Source organism: Coturnix japonica, chromosome 3, assembly GCF_054131305.1.
Source record: "Coturnix japonica strain WE chromosome 3, WE-NBRP24, whole genome shotgun sequence".
Classification (NCBI taxonomy): Eukaryota; Metazoa; Chordata; class Aves; order Galliformes; family Phasianidae; genus Coturnix; species Coturnix japonica.
In genome coordinates, this window is record NC_140665.1 from 53,385,336 (window position 1) to 53,401,265 (window position 15,930).

The window sequence follows — 15,930 nt, forward strand, 5'->3', positions numbered from 1 at the left end:
AGATTTGTAACCTCTACAAGGATTTTGAAAGAGTGAACATTTTAACACATGTTCCCAAAGATACCTATTTACATAAAGGCTTTCCAGTCCAGCTCATGCCAGCCCTAATTTGTGCTAAGAGCTTCTGTATTTTAGGTGTGAAGGTACATGCCTCCTGTTAGATCATGCACATATTTAGTGAAAAGGAAGGGTGGGAAGGGATGTCCTTGTGTCCAGTGAGCTCTCCCTTCTTCCTTGCTGCACTGGAAACAGACCTTGGCAAGACTAATTTTTACCCCTAGGTAATAAGAAGTCACCCCAAGAGCACTGTCACAACCTTTAGTTAGTATAGTTCCTGGTGCAGCCAAAATCTTTCTCTTGAGCAGAATCTCCAGTCCCTCCTTATTATGAGGGTGCAGCCTTATGCAGGGTTGGGTCCAAATTTAGTGGGAGCTTTTCCATTGCCTGCAGTGGTCTCTGACAGGGGCCCAAGGGTGAAATTGATTATGTTTCTTGCTCCGCAGCCCCAAGAGCACAAATAACATCTACTGAAGTGTGTATGAGACATCTACATCCTGTGGGAGCAAGCTCAATGTTGAACTGATGAAAGAGCTCAGCTGATAAAGTGGCAGGCACCTTGCTGTATAAGTGATAACAGGAGAAACATTCCTGAAGCAGATCTTACCCTTCTTCAGAATGAGCTTTCTGTGTTTTGAATATACAGTGGTACAAATTAAATGCTTACAGATTAATAATTTATGAAGCAGCTTTGGAGGATTTATGCTGCAAGGCTCCCTGGGCACTAAACTGGCTGCTCTGGTCACCCTGGCTTGTCTCAGCTATTTCTGTCAAAAAATGCCTTCATCTGACTGCTGAGATTGCTTTAGAATTGATTGTGTAGTTCAATATAGCCAAAATAAATAAAATATTTTAAAAAGTAGATAACAGCAGGATTGACATTTGCAAGAGGAAGGAAAAGCCAAGGGAAAATCTGACACTGGGCAAGACAGCTCTCACACAAAACCTGGGAGCTCTCCCCAGTCTGCAGCTAAGTGCTGATGCCTCACGTGTTCACGCTGCAGAAGCAGCCAGCTTCAATGTGACTGAGGAGGAACAGCAATCACAGCTTTCTGTGGGCCTTGCTGCATGCCTGCAAAGCAAATTTCTACAGCAGTTATGTAGTTGAGTAAATTTCTTTTATGAAATGCTTATGAGATGTGATTTAACAGCACTGACATTGAAAAATAGCTCCTGATCTTTCCCATGTTTTATGCAAGTGGGAGTTTTGAGGCAGATATGTTTTCGCATGGTGCAGCCTTTTTAATTTTTATTATTATTTTTTTTAATGGTCATTTCCTAACCAGGACTTGTGTGTCCCTATCTCTTAAGAGGTCCAGAGGCTTGGAAGGTCCACAGTACTTTGAAAGCTTGATGTTTCCTTAGTGATGCCAAAGGAATGTAGGAAAAATCTAAAATCCCCTAGATTAGAAAATATCCTATGAGTACACTTATTTCTGACTGCTCCTTGTCATCACATGTCTTCATCTTCAACTATAGCTCTCTGAGACATACTGGGGTTTGCAACTTGCAGAGAAAGGTCTTAGTTCCACTGCACAATTGTGACAGGTAGGGATTTAAGTTTTGCTTCAAGCCTTCATAAGAAGTCTTTCTAGCAATTTAATCTTTATTTAAAAACATTTCCTCAGAAGGAATTACAAAGGGATTCAGGATTGAATTCATAAATAAATGTAAATATTATTTACATATTGTCATGATCAGAAGTTTCCTTCACAGTAGCACATAGACGTGGGGTTTAATCTTATGTTTTGTACCAAAAAGCTGTAATCCCAGAATAATTACTTCTAGACTCTCACTGAAAAAAACTTTGTGAAGGGACTGAGAGAAGGACTTCCCAGCTGCTGAGAGGACTTGGCCTTGCTTGTGTGGTGTGGCAGATTCAAAGCTCAGGGTGGGAGACCTTTGTAATTTACTGCAACAGGACAAGTCAGAACTCCTGCAGCCATCTCAAAGCTTCTCCAAATAGAGGCAAATGTCTTGTTTCCCCAAAGAGGAATGTATGAGGATGAGTTGAAGGTATGAGACGGGATTTTAGAAGAGAGATGTGGGTACATCCTTGAAAAACTGATCTTAGTACTAGTTATTTTTAGGCAGTGGGATGGGAGAGGGGGAGCTTAGATCATGATTCTGTTATGTGGTTTAGTGGATGTGCTTTGATAGCTCAGGCTGACAGTTGGACTTGACAGCCTGGATGGTCTTCCAGCCTAAATAATTCTATGATTCTATCATTTCCAGAGCAATAAGAGAAAAGACTGTTTTTTCTGGGACCTGGAAAAAGGAAACTAGAATACAGCCAGTTACTTCTATTGTCATTATGGTTCCTGGTACAACCACCTGGGCGTATGAATAGTTCTAGAACTCACCTGTGCTACTCTGCTAGCATCTTGCTGTTACAATTAGCAAATGCCACACTTCTGCTTGACGTGCGAGTTTCTTTCTCAAGTCCTCTTCATTCTTCTCAGTTTGGACACTTTCAGCACAACGAACAAAACATACCTTGTCATGATGGCACCAGTATATTCTGTATTGTGCCTGCTGACAGCTAGAAATGGAAATGAAACCACTCTCTTATTCTGCATGGTGGATTAAAACAGCAGGCAATAAAATTAGTCATGCTCATCACAAGGCTGGTGTTTAATTAATGACCTAGCAGCAAAAGGCTCCCAGCTGATCATTACAACAGTTTCTAGAGATTCCTTCAGCACACTCTGCTGTGCAAGACTATTGACATGCAGACAGTGTGCAAACTAACTGGGAAAAATGAAGTGGCGTCAAGAATGTTTTGGCTGTATTAACTCTGAATATGTCCTTCCTGCCCTGGGGTTTTGGTTTAAGACACAATATTGTTTGAAGGTACTCTATAGCTTTCAATATCAAATTCCAACAAAAGGAAAGTAGTAGAATGCTAACAGCCTATAGTTGTACTTCGAAAGAAGACTGCAAAAAATATATTTTGCTTGCTTGTTTTAAAGGCATAATTCAAGGCATTTGAATTTTATTCTTGAATCCTAAAGATAATCAGAAAAAGCCATGAACACGCACTGTCTGATTAGATCTAGAAAATTAGATCAGCACGCTGCCAAATATTAAGATTCTGGACATGTTTTCATATTGATTCTTGTGATGAAGATCATAGATGTATCAAGGGCATACTCCATTTTGTTTATCTGTACCTGATATGTGATGAGTTCTTTACCTCTGCATCTTAAAGGAATGTTTATTTTTCTCTGGTAAAAATTAAAATCTCCTGCCCTTTAATGTACAGAAGTAGAGGATTTGGGAAACTACCTTACAGGATTCTGAGCTGCTTAGTCTTGTTCTTTCTTTGGAGGCCTGACTCATAATCATAGCATTACATTTAACATTATTTAATTTGATTTAGAGACCTTGGTTCAGAAATAGAGATGATGTTTTCTTAATATTATTCTCTAAAGAGAAACTAGCCTTATACTGAATGTATAATTTCTTTTCAATTGACAATGTACAATATATGATTACAACATTTGTACAATAAGGAGAAATATTTCGTTGAAAGGCCTTTTCATTACCTGCTGCTCAGCAGTTCACATTTATTCACATCCATTTTCATGTTAGAATAGAGTTGTTGGATTGTGAATTATTCTGCTTCAGGAGGACTCATATCCTTCTGAATAGCAACAGAAGTAAAGCATAGAGAAACCTGGGTGCCATCCTGAGCATTATTCAATCAATACAGCTCATAGTCAGCACTATATGCCCTGTTTCTGAAAACCAGGCCATGGATTATCCAATTAAATGCTCAACTTTGAAAGTTAAGATGATTATTCCATCTTTTAGTTCTTAAAAATACTCAAGGGAACTGCTTTCCTTGGTATCTCAGCAGTGCCTTCATTCCTCCTGAGTCAGGAGTTGTGTGAAGCTGACTGAAACAGACATTTTCCACTTGTTTTGTCAATTCCATTAGGAGCTTTAACCCCCTAGAGGGAATCGATACATGAATTAACCAAAGATTTATGAATCCCCAAGGGGATAATTTAAGGCTGTATTATGGTCCAGTGGATTTTAATACTAGCTGAGAAAATTTGCTCCTCTAACTTTCGTATTTGATTTTCTTCTCTTCAGAATATAAAAGAATTAGATTTTTCATCCACCCTCCCTCCCCCCCAAACAAAACAAAACAAAAGAGATCTCCCAAAAAACTTCCTGTGGGGATTATAAAGAAAATTACAAATGGATTTGGATTATTTTACTTCAAAACCAATACTGAAAGGACAAGTGGCATTCTTTAGTGTCACATTTTAAAGGCAGAAAAACGACCTGCTAGCGTCAAGCATGAGGCTTCAATGAGTAGAACAGGTTGTCATCTGGTGTAAATCAACACTATTTTATTGAAGGAGACGAGCTCAGTTGAGCTATATTGTTTACAGTAAATGAAAACCTACCCTGCTATTTCGCAGTGCCGTTAAGCAGGCTGAGAAATGATCAGATGGCATTCAGGCCCAGAATTCTCTGAATGACTCTAACACTTCCTCCAGTCCCATGCTCTGGTTTGCTGCCTTGTTGTCTCTTTTAATTTCTGTTTCCTTTTAGGAGCATGTTAACTTTGCTGTTATTGCTTCCTTTCCGTCTCTGCTGCTTTTACATTCTTTGGATGAGCCCTTGAGGACACAGTACTTTTGTTAAGTTTTCTGATCTTATAGTAAACCCCCATCTTAGCTTTTGTTTATCAATTATGGTATTCATTTACATAATATGATTTTGATCACAAGGAATTTATTTAGCATTTGATGGATGTTCCACATCTAATTACTAACACATGCTATAATTCATTGTCAAGTGAATGAGTCTTTCAAATATAACAGTGCAGAAACAACTAATGGGACCCTGATGAGCCTTTTTGTTTGAAAAAAAATGGATTTGAAAGTCTTGAGAAAGGGAACTGTCTTTCTAGTCAATTAAATGGCACATTAAGTGCTGGATCTCCTTACATCAGGCTGTTAGGATGCGATGCTTAGGATGACAGTTCCAGAACAGCAGAAAAGGAATGGCATAACACTGGATTTTTGCTGCTCTGCACACTGTCACAAATTCTCAGTCCGGCAAATTCTTTATGAAACTTTAAGTGAAAATTGAAAGACTGGTATTTGTGATTAAATGGACAGGGATGATGACTAGGATTATTATTACTATTGTTCATAGGGCATTTTACAGATAGTAATGAAGTGAGTGCCTCAGAAACCTGCTCGCATACAAACAGTATTCACATAAAGGGGAAAATTAACAGAAAATTCCACTCATCTGATGTGTTCTGTTGACCCCACAAGAAAATCTGTTCTCACTGACTTTAACTTGTTCAGTTTTATAGTGGAAGAGCTATTCTTCATAGAACTTTAAGAAATGTAAGAAGTTCAAGAGAAAACACCATTATGTAAATCAGGAGGGAATGTTAGGGGAAATTATGGACTGAGAAGGAAAACATTGAACAAAAGTATTGGAAAAACATGGCAAAGCAGTTTGGTGGCATACATGGCTGGGAAGAAGGAGCTATTGCAAAAGAGATGAAAAGCAGGAAACATGACAAAGACTGTGAAGATAATCAGAAAGAAAATCATAGTGAAGTCTGGTGAAGGATCTAGATTGATTATGGGAAGACTGTGAAGGACTCCTATACACATAGGAGTGTGCATTAGTATCTATATGAGAAACATGATTTGAATGTGGAGATGCCAGATGAAGAGGAGTTGGCAGCGGATTACAGGAGAAATAACCAGAATTTGAATATGCTGCTCTTATCATGAAAACACTGTGAAATACCAGTACATCACAACCTTTATTTTGAGAGTTACAAAGCAAAGAATCGAGTCTGGTATCTGCCAACCTTGGATGTACCTTGATTTTTCACCTTTATGGCAGTGCTGTTGGAAGCTTTAAACAACTTTTGGTAGTATTGTGGAAACAAACATACCAAAAACATATAGGAAATGTGTAACAAGAGCAAAGATTTAAATAGTCTTGTTTTTTTCCTTCTAAGATATCGTAATTATGTCTGCTCCTTTGACTGAAAAGTAAAAAAAAAAAAAAAAAAGGCAAACTGACAATTTCTTTTTAAGATTTGGATACAAATACAAGGTATTTGTTTCCTAAAAGGCATACACATTGACTTTGATGCCTCCTAACCGTGTTTGGACAAATAATCAAGGCTGCCACTCACAGGGAGCCCTCTCTACAGCTACAGGAGACTGATAAACACCTCCAAACTTTGATTCAGATCCTTACTTTAGCAGCAAGCTGAAGAAAAACTGTAAGGTTTCACTGTTTTCGTGGAAAATAGTCCTTGCTGTGAATGCAACTATGTCTCCCTTAGTGTTTGGTGGTCACTGTCCGGTATGTTTTCTCTCTTGATTACATGTACTAAATTAAGTGTGAACTAAAAGCATCCAATAACTTGTACATTCCTCCTGCAGTTCAGTTCACTGCCATATCACATCCTGTTTGACAAAAAAGAGCAGGTATACCAAATCAAACCTGAAGAAATCAGCCCTAGCTCTTCTTGGTAGACTGTGACACAGGCTCCTCTGTGGCTTTCTGCCACAAGAAGATACCTTGAACTGATTTGTTCTCCAAGGAGAGAAGGAGCATAACCAGAGTCCTATTATTCTGTCTGTGTAACACCTTGAAAACTTTGTCATTAAATTTTTCCCTTCCCCTGTAAATAAGAATGTCAGAACTAGCCAATGAAAATGATAATTTAGAGTGGCTTGGGACAGTAAGATCAGACATGGTGTTATTACTTTGAAGTTCATCTAGATGAATTATGACATAACCTAGATAAGTTTCATAGCAGCAAAGTGATTACCAAGTTTATTATCTACAGCTTTTCCAGCTGTATGTGTAAAGCCAGGAAATATGTACAAAATTCTCAAAATCTGCCCATCATTTTTCTCTTGTTGATTTCATTTTCTTGGCTTCTCCTGGAATGTGACTCAGTCTTTTCTCCTTTGGAGTAAAATACCACTGATGCTGAGCTACCTTCTACTTGTGATTCAAGTTGGAAATCATAGTTTGTGTACAGAGCCTTAGCAACATGGTTAATTTTGTTAGTGCAAGTCTCACTCACATCTCCCTAAGGCATAATTTTTCCCCAGGATGATGACATGTTCAGCAAGATTTTTGATTTGCGTGGACTGAGTGTGTGATGCTGGAGTCCCAAATCAGACATTTTCAGCTTTTTGATAAAGCTTTTTTTTTGAAACTTTTCCACACTGATACTTGCCCTGCACTGTATGGTGATGCTATTAAATCCTTCAGCGTGGGCCAGAATTAAAAGCTTATCTCTCCCCATTCTCCATGTCCCCCATTCTTTGGTTCTCTTCTAGCATTGTTTTGGGCTTACTGTATACTGAGGGGAGAATACAGCAGGTCAGGCGTGACCCTTTAATAGAAAAAGCACCTGGATTTTCAAATCTGCTTTCTTAGAAAAAAGATGCTTTCTGACTTATGAGTGATCTTCATAGTGACTGATGGTCCATACTGAATGCTAGCCCACAAAAACAGATTGTTATCATTAGGAATTCTGGACTGTAGTTCAATGGCAGAGAAAGGTCTTGGAAACTACCACCAACATTGCCCAGTAAATCATGTCCCTAAGCATGACATCTGCTCTTTCCTCCAACACTTCCTGGGAAATTAAGCTTAATCTGTTTGGAAGACCTTCCTCAAAATTCAGTCAAGTCAGATGCTAATTAGCATACTATGTCTAAAAGTTGCAGGACAGGGGTACCTGCAAAGGGGCTCACGGGACTTTTCAAATCAGAAACAGGCTTTTGAATTCCGTTTCCTTCATGTTGCTTCTTTCATAACTGGACTGATACCTTCTGTGAATGTGGCTGCTGAGAGGTGATTTTTTTCTTATGAATCACTGAAATCTCTTTACCTGCTGACAACTTTGGATGTCCACTGACTTAAGCTGAGTCAGTAACTAGAGAACAAAATGTTCTGGTTCCCCTCCTCATCACGGGACCCTTGCATTCCTCTTTACTTTGTTTAATGTGCAGTTAGGCATAGAAGTAAGTACTTTTACAGTTAAGAGTATTTACACATCAAATGCCAGTGGATATAAGAATACAATGAACATGTTTATTATATGAGGCAAGTTCTGTAGCATATAATTTAGGTGACACAAGAATATTATTTTTATATGAGGACTAAAGTAACTTTGAATGGTTCCTTTCACTGGAGCTTCTCACACAGTATGATATCTATCCAGGAAAGCAAATCTTCAGGAGACTTATAGCACTGAAAATGGTTTCCAAGTGTTTATTGAACAGATTTGTGCAAAATAAAAATAAAAAAAATAGTTATCTCAGTTTTTATCTCAGGTCTTAAAAATATGCCTTGAGTTTTACGTTAACATCAAGACATGGTTCAATGGAAAACTGACCAAACCTTTTGAGTTTAGTACTTCATCCACATAGAGAAACACATTTTTGTCATTTGAGTGCTGTAATCTAGAGTAGACTGGAAATAGTGTGCAGTGAGACCTTTACGATATGCCTACTGTTTGTTTTTTTTTCAGCTAGTCTGAAACTCTCATGACTGGGTCAGCTAAGGGTAAGCCTGGAGTATGGATATGCTGTCAAGTCTGCATCCTTTATTTGAAGCTGTCTGTTGGACACGCTGAAAAATTAACAGGAAACAGAAGCACAGTGCTAAATGCCATATCTTAATCTGAGTGTCAGTGGTCCTCACCACGTCCCTTCAGAGGTCTCCAGCTCCAGATCTTCTGTTTTTCCAGTCCATGGACTCTTCTCAAGAACAGCTGGGACTTGTGTCACTTCCTTATGTGATCAAGCAAGAATCAGATGAATGTAATATTTATTTATTTGTTTGTTTGTTTGCATATGTGTGTGTGTGTGATAAAGTGAGACCTTCTCAAAATATTGAAACATGATCGTTGAAACAAAAAGATGATGTGAGATGAATGGCAGAAGCCTTTGTTTCTACTCTGCCTTGTCTACCACAAAAATCAAATTCTGAATCTCCAATGGAGAATAACTGTTGTGCCAAAGAAAAAGATAGATTGGAACATGCTAAAAACTTGTAATTTTTTGTGATTTTAAAAAATGAGAGTAGGCTGGAACTGGTGTTTATCACAACCGGTTATGAAAAAATCATGTCACTTTTTCAGCTGTTCTGTCTGCAAATGCCACAAATTACACACAGGAGTAGTTGTAGCAGTATTCAGAGCTTGTTTTGTGCATTTATCCCTTTGTCTCAGGCAGTTTAAAGATGAAGTGACTACAACTTCCGCCTTACAGATGGAAGAGGTGGAGCGTGTAACAAACATGTGAGTAATGGCCTTTAATCCTGGATACCTGAAATTAAAATCAGCATGAGAAATGGCAGAATTATCTGTTCACAAGCCTCTAACCACTTCTTTTTTCCTTCTATCTACCAACATATCTTCCCTTCTAGAATGCCATGCACTTAAAAGGAAAGCAAAGGAGATCAGTCTACCGGAGAAGCATAACCTTTCTCTTTCTCACTGTGTCATGCTTTCTCTGTCTCTTAAGTGAATCAGAACCTGAGGAGAGACATTGAGCAGCCAACTAAAAAAGGTTGCTTCTACTGGTTATTCAGCATCTGGCAACTGTGATGGGTAGCTGGAAGCTTTTGTTAATACCTCTTCTGCTTGTTTCCTCAGTATTTTTCCAAAGCAGCTTAGTTGTATGCAATGAACTCTCGTTTCCTAATGCCAGTCACTGAAAGCGTATGCTAGGGGATCAACGTAAAGCCTTGTTACTTTGTCCAGCCACATCATCTGTAATTCCTTGAGAAGGACTGACAGAACAATGACAGAGAAGCACTGCATTTTTCATAAGGCATGTGAAATAGAACTAAATGTGAGAACAGGCTACCCATTTTTTTGGATAGCTCTTTGCTCTTTGATATCAAGTATACAGAAGACCACATTTGGTCTAGGGATTCTTACAAAGCTGAGGAATAGTCCACTTGTAACAAGGCCAGGTCAACCCTTGTTATCTTGCTGTGAGTAAAGTTAAAAATTACTGGATGGATAAAAAGTGGCTCAGTCCCTGGAGGTATGTATAACTGACTCTGAAGCTAAAGTATTTTAACAACTACTCTTCCCTGTGGATAAGAGGTTAAAGCTGCAGAGGTACCTCCACATGTACTCCTAATGTGCTTTCATTTGCTATGCAGCTATGATTTTGACTGTGTTAGGCACTGAGAGACAGATAAGTGATATGTCCTCTGCATCTGTCAGCACACACTTTGGGGAAGAACTATAACACCACAGTTCTTGCTAGAAATGAGACACAAGCAACAAAGTCATGACTGTACAGACACTTTGGAGTGTAAAATGCAATTACATTTACCCTTTTATCTCCTGCCTTCTGACTTCTCCTGAACTATCTATCTTTCCTCAAAGCCTGCAAAACTGTAAGCAACCTGTAAAGGAAAAGGAACCAACAAAGATGAAGTCTGTTCTCAGAGGAATCTAGAGATAACCCTGCTGGAAGGGCTCTTCTTTGTACTACAGTAATAGCTGTTTATGAAGAATGAATAGTGAAGTAGACATGGGGTCAGTGCTCAAGCTGGTCTTTCTTTTAGTTTATCTCCCACTCTCTCACCTGCCAAGCTGACCTGTTTGGGATATGAAGCTCATTTATCTTTATGGGAGAATAAGAGACAGGGCTGGGGAGGAATTTATCATCCTTTTAAAATACTCTATTTCCTGATAATGATGGCAGGGGCTAACACCAAATAGAGCAAAGGTATTTTCCCACACAATTAAGCCATTGGGACAGATTTCTTCCACAATTTTGAAATACAAATATTAAAACTGGAGTAGTTTCTGAGTCAAAACTTATTACAACCGAGGTGAAGGCAGAGGTGACTGGCAAGAGGGTCAGGAATTTGTGACTCATATCAGTAACATCTATTTTGTTAAAATAAATCAGTAACAGACACTGATAAGACCATAGTTGATTTTCAGTGTAACTTTTGCAATTCATCTTTGGCAATTCTTCACCTGTATTTTTTTTTTTTTTTTTTTTGTGTGTGTTTTTTTTTTTTTTTGTTTTTTGTTTTTTGTTTTGTTTTATTTTTTTAAAAATTTAGATTTTTCCGATACTCCTCACTTCTTTACTGGATGGTTTCTCTTCACCTGAGCAGACTTCAGTGCTGAAATATTTGCTTTGTTGGAGATATTCTTCAGAATATCAGAACTTCAGAACTCTCAGTGCATAAAGACTTTGTTCTGCTGCTTGTGAAATGACTTCTGAATGATACATGCTATTCTTCACCTCAGATTGTGTGGACCTTTCACAGTGTATGTATGGACCTTAAAAAGTTTTTTTAAGATCTCTGTCTGCATTAAAACACATTGTACAGTGTTGACTGGCTTAGATGTCTCCCTTGACCTTCGTATAGCCTCTGCATTGGAAATCTTGTTAGATCTGTTAACACTCATTCCAAATGACCATAGCTGGGATCTGGTGAAACTAAGCTCTTTTTGCTATCACCATTTATGTTAATACAAATCAAACTCTTACATTGTTCCTTTAAAGTTTTCTTCCAGTACAGCTGAAAGACCGGAAGACTGAGAGAAAATGACGTCCTTGGGGTGGTGAGTGACTTTGCAACCTGGGGTTTGGAGGGGCCTGGAAGGAGGGAGAAGGCATCTGTGCCCTTTAAAAGAGGAAGATGAGAAAGGAAGGTTTTCAGACTCCTCACCTTTGTCTTTTTTAGTCATGGCTGGACTGTGATATTGTAATCTTGAGAAATAGTGTATGTTGTTTTCCGAACTAGAAAGTTAGAAGCTCACGCAGTTACTAATGGATCTCTGAGTGGGGTAGTGTCAGGACAACCACTAGGCTCAAAGTAGTGCTCATATTTAGAAACAATCTAAGTTCATTGCTGAGAAAATGTGAAGATAACACAGTGATCGGCAGACTGGTAAATTGAGGGAATGAGGCAATTGGTGGAATGATCATGATCACATGACAAGCAAGGGCATTCAAAATGAAAGCCTATAATCTGGGAACAAAGAAAGCTGGACACAGCTGCAGAACATTGGCTTTGGCTCTGGAGAGGTGCTTAAACAGACATTTCAGCAGTTGCCCTCTGTAGAAAGCTGCAACTAGTGCAGGGTTGGGTTGTACAGAAGACCAGGACCAGGAAGATAGTTTCTCCCTTTTGTGACAGTGCTGCTGTATGGTAGTATTCAACAACAGAAACTGTTTCTCAAAAGGAGAAATTGGAGACAAAACAGAAGGGAAGCATAAATATGATTTGGAGGTTGAAGAATATTCCCAGAAGGTGCAAATAGAAAAGTGCTAACAGAAAGTCTGAGATGATTTAATTACAGCACCTAACAAATATAAAAAGGCACAGAAAAGGAAGGCAGTATGGTGAAGGCTTAGCAGCTGATCTTGGACAACTCTGAAGGAGGAATAACCCTTTAATGAAGTAGATAAACCTTCAGGACAAGTAGGAAATGGTTTAGCTATCCTTTAGAGCCTTCAGATCAAACCCTAATGCCAGTTTCTGTTGGCAGGTTCATGAGTTTAGTAAAGGAGTAATTGGAAGAAATGTAATCACATGTGATATACTAGGAGGAACATCAAATAACCTAGTGCTCCCCTTAGGAGCTAATGGAATGTTATATCTAAACCTCTCCATTGTTGCACAGTTCATGAGAACTTTTCAAATTTTAGAAAGTTGCTCCTATATATTAAGTTCATATTCTCTGGAGTTGTAACATATATTGCAAACCATATCTTATAATTTTTGGTCTTAATTATGAAGGCAATAAGGAGGATCAACTTTAATACAGTGTCTGAAAAGTACTAAAGATTTCTACATGCTCAGTTATTTTATATGAATATCGTAAGCATGACAATGATTGCTGGAATTAGTGGTAATTAATAATCCTAGTGAGAATGTAAGAGGATAGGAGAGAGACTGAAAAAAATGATACTTCTTCAGATAGCAACACCAAGACAGTCACAATGAGGTCTATTAAGAGAATATCTTCTGGAGTGCAGCAGCTCTGAGACTTGACTCTGTGGTCACTGTAATGGTAAATGTATTCTGCTGTCTCATGGCTGTTTGGGAAAATGCTACAAAAATTCCATACTTTTGGGGTGTTTCATTGTGCATATAGTAAGAACAGCTAAGGAAACAGATTAATAATTACAAGCATGAGCTCAAGCCTGTAGATGTCCACATCTGCTTCAATTTAAGCATGTACTGAGCAATTAAGAGGAACTCCCATATGCATTGAATTAAACCTATGCAATTCTTGCATGACATGTTTGTATATGTGGCTATGTATACACAGTACACACCTACAAGTGTAGAGATAAATGTTCCAGCCAAAGAGAAAAACATATTAAAACAAAGTCACCTATGAAATTGAAAAAAAAATAGAAAAAATCATTTTCAGCTTGGCACCGTGTTTATGAAAGTCATGTCTTGTATGTGGAATTTACCTGCAGTGCTGTTTTGGGTGGACATAAGATCAGAAAATGGCAAGGTGTGGTTTCCTTGCATTGTTTGGGGGAGTGTCTGTCTGGAGAGATTTAAAACAGTGATCCAAGAGTTTGTCAGTAGCAATATAAAAACATGTTTTTCAAAAATGGTAGGCATGTTTCTGCTTTTCTGGTACATTCCATGCTACTGATTCAAAGGAATTCAAAGAAACAAGAACCCTCATTAAGCTATTACATACCTGGGCAAAGTAAAATGCTTTCTAAGTTACTTGTGTGCTAAGACAGTGGAATTTGTAGGAGGATTTTAAAAGACAAGGTCAATGCAGTAAATTTACAGTTTATATATATTTTTGTGTTGCATCTTATAAAGTGTACTTCTATATGTCACAGGCAGGCAATTCTTGACAATGTTCTGTAGCAGAAATATGGTTTCTCTATGATCCTTCCCTTCCTTCCCTTCCTTCCCTTCCTTCCCTTCCTTCCCTTCCTTCCCTTCCTTCCCTTCCTTCCCTTCCTTCCCTTCCTTTCCTTCCTTTCCTTCCTTTCCTTTCTTTCCCTTCTTCCTCCCCCCCCCCCAGTTAGTATTCTGTACTAGAAATATCAAGTTCCAATGTAGCTTTATTGACTTTGGCAGCATTTGCAGAAAATCCATCAGATAACATCATTTGTATCCAAAACTTCTGATGAACTTTTCTTATCGGCCTCAAGGGCTGACAAAAGTGAATGTGGAGCTGGGATCCCACTCAATGAAGCCAAATGTGTTTTGCATGCATATGAGGTGTGGCTAAGTCAGAGGCCTAGAGGAGGTAAGGGTGGAAGCAGGGTTTGTCTGCATGCACTCCATAGCACTTCAAACAGTCAAGCAGACAGCTTCCTTGTCAGTTTGGTTATAACCACCACCATGACCATGCCAGTCACACACTGCATATACCTTCCACAGACTTAAAATCCAAAGCCAGTTTTGTCATAATTGTGCTGGTGGTATTTTTCTCTGTGATTTTAACATCCTTCGTAAGTGCTGGTTGTTGGCAGTGGTTGGCAGTGTTGGCTGAGGTTTCAAAGGAATTGAGGTGCTTAAATCAGTAAATTGCCTAATTTCTTCTTGTTTATCCATTATCTTTCTAATGGACGATGCAAACAATGCCACAGATGTAAAGACTGAAATGTATATTTTCTTACTCCTGGATCTGCCTGAAAGAATACCAATTCCAGCTTCTTCATTTGCTGTTTTTACATCAAAGAATGCTGGATTTTTTGCTTTATGGTTGCAGAGTTTCTGTAGGGAGTTGGAAATGTTTTTGACTTGGTGACAGGAGATGTGGGTTTACATTCTGTTAAGCACGAGAAAACCTAACTCTTAAAATCTCAGTCAAATAATGCAGGATTGAGCAGACTCATTTCTCTAGAGACAGCTCTAGATATTTAAAGATAGATAAGTCAATCTCTAAAAGCTCCAGGCTTACCTGATTTGCCCTGCATAAATTTAGTTGATAAGTGGGTAATATGGTACCCAGTGGAAGAATAATGAATTCACTGTGAATCTCCAAATTTTTAAGTGAATGCTGTTAAAATTTGACAGTTTTCTCTTATCTAAGAAAGATTTTAATGAGCTTGAAAATAATGAAAATAATTCATGGGCCCAAATCAAGTTTCTAATGTTCAATAATATTTGAAATATTAAAATGTAACTCTCTTTTTATAAAATTTCCTAAGATGTATTGAATAATGTTGCAAGCTGAAAAATCTACATATGCGTTTCTGAATTCACTGTGTATTTAGTTAATTGAAACACTGTAGCACGTAACGTTTAATCCAATTCCCTCTTCTCTTAAGATTAAATATCAAGATCTCTCTGAAGGAAATAATTATTAAAACCATCCATCTTTATGCTTACCTGAAGGTCTGCTGAGAAAACACTGTGGTATGTTTGTTTTTTCTTATTTCTTTTTGATCATGTGGCATTTCTACAGCACTGCTGCAAGAGTTTTTACATTTGAATGATTTCAGGTGATGTATTGCCAAGATTATGAAACTTCTTAAGATATAGATAGTACTAATTCTGTATTAAAACTGGCAGTTCAATTTTAAGCTCACTAACAACTGGTTAAATCACTGGTTATTGTCTTTGCTTTTTCAAATTAAAGCTTATTCGAAGCTTGTTGTGATGCAGATAATATGTAGAGAAGCTTCAGATACCATTCTGATTGAGACCCATACATGAAATATAGACCATATCCTGCTCCAAAGGGTTTCACTGTCAGTATATTAGACAGATGAAGAAGGAAAAGAAAAAGAACAGCGTGGATTACCCAAATATGAAGTCAACAAGTCAGCAATAAAAGGGAAAAATAATTTCATTTCCTTTGGTTTAGATTTG

The 15,930-nt window shown here is 38.1% G+C and overlaps 1 long non-coding RNA gene across 1 annotated transcript; it reads left to right on the forward strand.

Moving 5' to 3' along the window:
* Positions 1-11,196: 11,196 nt before the first annotated feature.
* On the forward strand, positions 11,197-15,501 carry LOC116653218 (uncharacterized). Its single transcript, XR_004306731.2, has 3 exons — positions 11,197-11,389; positions 11,628-11,686; positions 15,387-15,501. It is a non-coding gene; the product is annotated as an uncharacterized LOC116653218 (long non-coding RNA).
* The last annotated feature ends 429 nt before the right edge of the window (positions 15,502-15,930 follow it).